Below are 8362 nucleotides of genomic sequence, written 5' to 3'. Positions count from 1 at the left end.
TATGTTCAGTGGTGTCCTTTGAAAATAACTGCATTCTACTTGCAATTATATACATATACATACATATATATAAATATATATGGGCTTCTCTTTTTAGCAGTTTTTCTTCTCTTTCCTTCACTCCCTACCAGACTGCTGATTTTTTTCCCCTTTTTTTCTGTGTTACTTTTTTTTAAAGTCCTTCACTCTCTTACTGCACTTGTTCCACTTTGTTCATCTTTCACCATCACACTTCAAAGACTTCCAGGAGTCAGACAAAGTTCTTTCAACAAGGTAGCACTTACCTTCACAGAAGGGCAAAATTCTTCTTTATGTAAGGCAGAAGCAGTCTAGGTATCCTTATAATCTTTTTTTTTTTTTTCTTTTCCGCTTTAATGTGTCCTATACCCATTACTGCTAGAAAAATGCAGTGAACTACAGTTGTTAAGGGAGACCACATGATTCATTCTCCCAACATGACAGAAGGACTCTTAGTCCTAGACTGGAATTGAATCCTGATTCACTTATCTGTTACCCATTCCCCAAGCAAAATCCCCTGCTTTAATGCAAAGAAAATCCATTGCTTAAGAAAGTAATTTTCAGATTATTTATTTTATTAATTCATTATTTTGAAAACCCCATATGATTACAGACTGTTTTTGAGGGGAGGACCTACAGGTATTTTTATTTCACTGTGCAGCAAATGGTGTCTTAAAGTCTCTGAATTCTGAATTTGTATATTTATTTAATGACCAAGTTGGAGTAGTTAGTTATACTGATGTTCTTTGTGGGTTTTTATATATGTTGTTTCCGAGATCTACATAAATTAGTAAAAGACAGGATGTCATGCCAGATATTTCATTTCAGCTTAACTGTCTGTGAGGATGTTGTGATGCAAAAATTATTATAACTGGCTCAGAGCCAAGCCATGGAAGCCACTGATGCTTTCTAGTTTGTATCATAGCTTTAAAAAACTTACCAAGCTATTACCATGTAACTACTGTGGAAATTTGGACTACTGAGTGGGTTGAATAGCTTTTATTTGTAAAAAGAGAGTGGCATTAATAACTAGTTGGGTTTTATTTTTGATTTTAAGCATGTGTCATAGGCTTTTACCAGCTTTAGATAAAGCTAATCAATTACATAATAGTTTTGCACATATCCTCTCTGAAGAGTCAGAAAACTGTTATAATGTCAATAAGAAATTGCAATTGTGGCATATAATAAAAGCAAAAGACTATAGAAACACAGAGTTTGTTTCAATACAGGAAATTAATGTTCGTATTGTAGCTATCATTGGTAGGGCATTTAAAAACTGCAAGGATAATTGTGAAAACAAGAACTCTTACACAGATACCTCTAGACATCCAGTAGGTAAAAGTTAGCTTTTAAAGCATTTTTTTTTCTTTTCTCTTCCCTCCAAATTAATTTTACAACACACTACAATGCTTAAAAACTCCCTGAGGACTCGAGCTAACTGAAAAAGGAGAGCTGCTGAAGCAATGTACATAAGATGAATACTTTTCACTACTCAGATACAAGCATCTCAGAGACACTTCCACATCATTTCATTTATTGCCATGTGTTCTTTATCTCGTGGAACAGTCAGGGCTACACTTTAACCCAAACACTATTCATACTGGTGCTGTGCAAAATCCACTGCTAAACTGCACTCTTGATTTTTGATGATTAGTTTCAGCTTTAACTTTTGTGGTTGCCAATGGTAACTCTATTGACCAAAGTGTCCTTATCTTTTCTATCTGAACAATTTAGATCGTTGTAACACAAACCAAATTATCTAAAATGTGGGGTTTGTGCTGCTCCTTGTGAATTCTTAGTGGTCTTTTTGGCCAGTGTGTTTAAGGAATTTTTGTTAGTTTTCTATACATGAGATTGTTCTGATCAACACAGAAACGTGCCGTCTCCCACATGTGATACATAAAGGGATTACAATTGTGAAAGCTTCAGTGGGTCAGAATAAGCATAGACCAAACAAAACTGAAGGCAGGTAATTTCTTAGGCATTTCCTAGTATCTGAGACTCTTATAACAGTAATTCTAGGCAAGCTCTCAGGTACAGACTCAATGTATTGGAAAGCCTCATAATGGATAAGGTTATTCTTTTAGCTATTTCCTCAAGCTACCGTCCCCCTGACAACTAACAGCTTCTCTATTTTATGTGGATTTAGTGTGTGCCAGCTGCTTTTGTTTCTCAGATCCCCAGTACATAAACTCTGATTTATTAAAAAGATGATATCTCTCAATTTTTTTAAAAAGCCAAAATATTTTATTGTGTAGTTTATTATGATGGTTTCTACACTGATGATACCAAATTGGTACTTACCCTGATTTTACAGAATTCTGCATGTTTTCTTGCTAGCAGCATGATAGCTATCAGTGCACTGGGAAAGACACAGCAACATACATAAACCTCTTATTTCTGTGTTTGACTTATTTACATCAAACACACAGTAAACACACTTCTTCATAATTCACAGAAGGATAAGCCAAAGCCATCAATATAGGTGAACAAATCCATTTTTGCAGCCTATGCACTCCCTGATACTCTACGATGGATATGCAGAAGATCATTATGTATTCTTCACCACAGGTCAGTTGCTTAGCTACCAGAGAAGTAGAGAACTACTAATTGAAAGTATTCAGTATTGCTGGCAACATTTGCTGCAGGACACTGGTCTTGGAAACAGTCAGTTATTAATGTTGCAGGAGGAAGGATGAAAGAAAAATCCGCACAACAAATCTCACTGAAAATAACAAACATCTTTCTTCAGTATTTTGATGTATGGATTCTTATTAGTAAAATGGTATTGATTCTGATGATCAGTCATCAAATGATCCTGTGATTAATTTAGTAGTTGCAGAGATTAGTTATTCCCAAAAAGTTAATATACTATTGTTATGTTTTAAATGTAATTCCTGTTGCGAGCTACTGAAGTAATTTTCTATCTATGTAGCTCCAGCATATTTCCATGTGTTTAATTACTTTCAGGGATCTCTAGTTAATAAGTAAGGTTCTTTAAAGGAAAAAAAAAAATTAAAAATGGACAACTGCCCAGAATGCTTCATATGTAAACCTGCAACTCTGTAATGAAAACAAGCACTCTTTTTAGATTTTTGTTTGTTGTTGGGGTTTTTTTAACTCAGAGAAAGATCAGAGAACACAGCATTATCAGCTTTTCTTTTCACATTATTCTCAATGTTTTATAACTTCATTTTATTCCAGTATTAATGTCTCAAATATAAAACTTAAGGCAATGTTGTTGGTTTAAATGAAAGGCTCTCTTTAAACTATTGTCCTCCTGACAGACATTTCAAATGACATTTTCAACCTTCACCTTTCAGTTGCCAGGTTAAAAAAATAAACTTGGTCTAGAAATACATTCTATGGCAATCTTTGTTCATAAAAAATTAGGATAGCATTATTTAAAGCAATGTCTCAGTGGTTTTATTGAGAAGTTTCAGATAAATTTCTTCCATGGAAATGTCTCCCAGATAACCTCACAGAATCATGGATCATAGAAACTTAGAGGCTGGAAGGGACCTCAAAACATCACCTGGTTCAACCCCCCCTGCCAGAGCAGGGTCACCTACAGCAGGTCACACAGAAACACATCCCGGTGGGCTTTGGATGTCTCCAGGGAAGGAGACTCCCCAACCTCCCTGGGCAGCCTGTGCCAGTGCTCTGTCACCCTCACAGTGAAAAATTCTTCCTTATATTTATACAGAACCTCCTACGGTCTAGTTTATAACCATTGCCCTTTGTCCTATTGTTAGTCACCCCTGAGAAAAGCTTTACTGCACCCTCCTGGCATGCACCCTTTTAATATTTATAAACAATGATGAGGTCACCCCTCATTCTCCTCTTATTTAAAGTATATTACTTAGTTATTTTAGAGCAACTGGTGCTTTTATAATAAAAAAATCATACTGTTATACTGCCCTCCAGTTTTTTGTTGCAAGATTATCTGTTCACATATCAGGAACTCAAATTCACATAACAGTATTACAAATTCCCTTAACTAGGAGAACAGTCTTGCATTTGAGTAAATAAAATGGATTTAACTACACTCTTAACTTAGCACATTTTTGTCTAGCTATCTTTCATATCCGAGCTGCATTAATGAATCAAGTGTGACGTTGCAGGGTTCCAGATATATAACCAGCAACTCAGTAAATCCTTTTTCCTAATTTCATCGTTGATCATGAATCTGAAAAAAAAAAACTAAACCCAAACCTATTTTTTCTTTAAGTCATAGAGTTGCCCATTCCAGAACAGCTATGATTGTCCCTATGATGCCTCTGTAAAATGCCTCTAAACTGAGATAAGTGCAGCTTGTTGGAAATAACTTCAGTTCACACAACTGAACACTGTATATAAGAGATCCAGTTGAATATCTATATATTTATGACTGCATCACCTTGCAGTCAGGAAAAGATCAGCAGGGCAGCTTACACTGCCCTTCACAGAACTAGTACATGATCCACAGGGAACAGTGCATAAAACACTACCTGAAGCAGCACAGACATATTTAGAGTACCAGAGCCTCCTTAATTCTAACCTATTAATTCAACCCAAATTTCAGTCTCCTCAGACAAATAAATTTTTCTCCTTCAGTAGAACAGTTACAATTCTACAAACACTAAAGAAATTCTTGGTAGGCTCATCTGACATCCCAAAGCTTAGGGAACACTGGCAATGTCACTGCTTCCTTGTCCTCACTTGGGACTTTCCACGGATTATTCTACTGTATTTCTTTTGTTTTTCTGTTCTCTAACTTTCTCTTTCAACTCTGAATTTTCTGCTACATGGAGAAACTAGACTTGACTTTTATAAACTGGGAACACTGACTTGTTAACAAGGATATGCTGAATGACCTAAGGGAGGTTATAAAGTACCTGTATGTGGCACTGGACTACCATGTCTTCCTCTGTGTTTCCCAATTCAAACCACAAAATGACAAATTTGAAGGCAAAAAACCAAACAAGCAGAACTGACTACTTGATCAGTACTTTTCAGTATTTTCCATTCAAGGAATTTTCTGACTCTCTACCTTTTTGCTGTTCTTCCACCAACTTACACATTTTCTAGGGAACATAAAATTCTCACCAGTCTGTTCCTTCATATTATTTTTATATTTGGAAATTAAACCAAAAGCAAAAACTTTCATCACAACTGTTCAATTGTTTCCTGAAAGTGTTTTCCCACCTATGTGTGTGGAAAAAAATAAGAAAAGCAAGAAAGTGTTCAGAATAAAAAAAGTTGACTGAGTTTCCCAATATTGCATGCTGCTTAACTCAGCATCTAATTTCCTCTTCAGTCATATATCACTGACTCTGACATATAGAAATATACAGTACTGTCCTATTAAACTGGTTGCTTCTGCAAAGGCTTGGTGTCCCACTCATTTTATGACTCTAAGCTAATCTTTGAGAATGTCATTCCTGCATAATTACCCACCAGAAAAAAAGAAAAAAAAAAAAAAGCCACCAAAAAAACCAGTATTTGTTTACGTCCAAGTTTATGCATCACTTTTATGGCATGTGCAGAAACTGAGTGCTTAGACTGAGCTTGAAAAAAGAAGTTGAGTACACTGCTTTCTAAAAACTGTTGCTATTATGCTAGTTGTGACTTGCTGATGTAGTTTCTAAATGCACATAACGAATCAGTCCAAACAATTTCCCTGATGATCAGTGGAAGTCACATCAGCTGCAGTCATCATTGTTCTCAAGATGACAGCAAGCACTTCCACCTTGTCCTCGTGACAGCTCTTCACACCAGGAGAAAGAAACTAGTTAAAATACATTACATTACAGTCCTACGTAGCAAGACAAACCTGTTCTAGGGCACGGTGCTCCAAGGTCCAACCAGGTTCCAGGAGAAACTCACGAATAGTGCTCTGAGTCTAATGCTCTCAGGGCTGAGCAGCCTGGATCGGTGCTACTGCTCCAAAAGTGACCTCCCCTCTGGCTTCCTCAGGTGTGAGCTTTATTGGTCCCCTAATCCTGCTCATGCGCAGTAGGGGCCCGCCCTAATCAGGCACAGGTGGGCTTAACACAAGCTCATGCCCACTGCCTGGTAATTAGTGCCACCTGGTTGCCTCATTTCACTACAGTCCTACAACAGTCTATTGAAATCCATCTGTCCTGGTTTGAGTCAGGAGAGAATCAATTTTCTTTCTAGTAATTTTACCTTTCATATAAGTCTTTTCTAAGTCACTGAAGAAAATGCCCTTGCTGAAATTAACAGCATGTTTCTCATTCAGTGTCTGCTTCTAGAACTGATTACCCTCAATGTTTTGGTTACTTCTGGAGAGTGGTAGGCAGAACCATTCTGATAAACATCTTGGTCCTGATAACATCTTATGCTTTGGAAACAAAAGGGTGTAAAGGGGCTACACAAGGAATCTCCTGCTGACTCCAGGACCCCAGTCCAGGACTTCTCCAGGGCCTGCCCACAGCTTCAGTAGTGACATGATCTTTATGGAGGGCAAGGTGCTATAGTGCTTTTGTTTATATTTGTAAATATTTTGTAATTTTCTTTTTAATCATTACTGTTTCATTAAAGTCATAAAGTTTAATTTCCAACCCGTAAGTCTCTTTCCCTTATTATCTCTCCCTCCCTACAGGGGAAGGAAGAGGGGTTAATAGAGAGCATCAGTCATACATGCAATGGCCAGCCCAGCACTAAACCATGACACTATCAATAAATCTTCTGTTAAACAGTCATCTCCAGTCACATTCCTTTAGAATCCTGGAAATCTGCAAAAGAGAAGAGAGCAAGCATCTTCAAACTTTTTATGACCTTTCATATTTATAGTGCAGCCATATTAAAATCTCACCATTTCCATTGAAAAGATATCTCTGGGTAAGGCAGTCAGTAAGGCATGCATGAGCAATTTGGTAACTAGAGTGAACAAAAAGCAAAAATATGTTTTACTTGAGTACAGTAGATGTTCTCTTTACTTATAATCCGCTCATACTGATTTTATTTCCTATTGTTTCGTTCCTAATACTCTCAGTGTGTTTTCTTTTGATTATTAACTTATGTTACTTCAAGGATGGTGAGGATTTAAAAATATTAAACTACGTCATAAGCCTCTGCTGTTCCTTTTTTTTTGTCCTCCATTCCAAATTCTAAATGCACTCTGCTTCCTTTAACCCAATAGACATCCTGACCATCAAAAGTTATCATTACTTTTACCCCATTCCATCCTCAGACCTGCTTTCTAGAACATCCTATTTAATATTCTGTATCCTTTTGGTTTTGATTCATAGGCTGACATGGGGGAGGAGATTTGCTAACTGGTCGGATTATGTTCAGTACAGTTTTAAGGCAATATAATAATAGAGATATAAGCCCAAGTAAATAATGATCATACAAATTCCTACCTGTACTAATGTTATCTTAAGTCATTCATGATGCCAACTTACTGAATTTTGATTTACATTTAACTGCTTATTTAGTTCAGAAATATAAGCAGCATTCATTTTCTTTTCCATATGGATTCAGTTTATGCTCAATTTGTATGCAAAGCAAATAATTTGCTCATACTTGTAAAGGATATGCATTATCAGAACACAACACCTGCAGGACAAAAGAGAGGTTAATTTCATTGTTGCTATGAAGCAAAGGAGATCATTATAGAGCCTGCAGTAACCAAGCTCTGCGAAATAGCTGCATTAGTCATTAACTTTCCAGCACTAAATTTCATATCAGACTCAATTAACTACTACATAGTTTTTAATGACAATATTTTTCAGATGCAGCTCTTGTTTACTAATAAGATTTCCCATCACAACCACCTTCGCCATTACTTTGGTGGTGTTAATATTCAAATCTTGAGCTTCTCCAAAGAAAATGGGGTAATGAAAATCACATTTGTTGAAAGTACTCCTTGAATAATGCTTCTAGATTTTAAAGTATTTAAGTTTTACTTTTGCAATAAAAGGAAATAAGAATGCAAAAGACAAATGTAATCTCTGCATTACATCCACAGAACAGTTGCACTTTTTCAGAACTTCTATGTGTTTGACCAGAAAATTTCTGTTGTGTCTGAGACTTACATGATCAAAGACCTTTAAATTAGAAATGTTCTTTGTTATTTTCTTATCATACTGAAAGTCAAAGCTCAGAATAAAAGAAGTCAAGAAGTTAATATAACCATGAAATAATTTACATAGGTAATTAGCACAACATGCACTATTAACAGCAGCTGGATTAAGAGATAAGATCAAACACAGCCTAGAGCTAAAATATTCTTGTCTTCAGTCTCTCTGGTGTCTGGCTACAATTTTTGCCTTTTTTTGGAAAGGTGGGAGAAATCCTTAAATTCAGATAAGACCATCTGTATCATTACATTATT

Source organism: Heliangelus exortis, chromosome 5 (assembly GCF_036169615.1).
Source record: "Heliangelus exortis chromosome 5, bHelExo1.hap1, whole genome shotgun sequence".
NCBI classification, from domain to species: Eukaryota; Metazoa; Chordata; class Aves; order Apodiformes; family Trochilidae; genus Heliangelus; species Heliangelus exortis.
Note: the sequence above shows the minus strand (reverse complement) of the source record.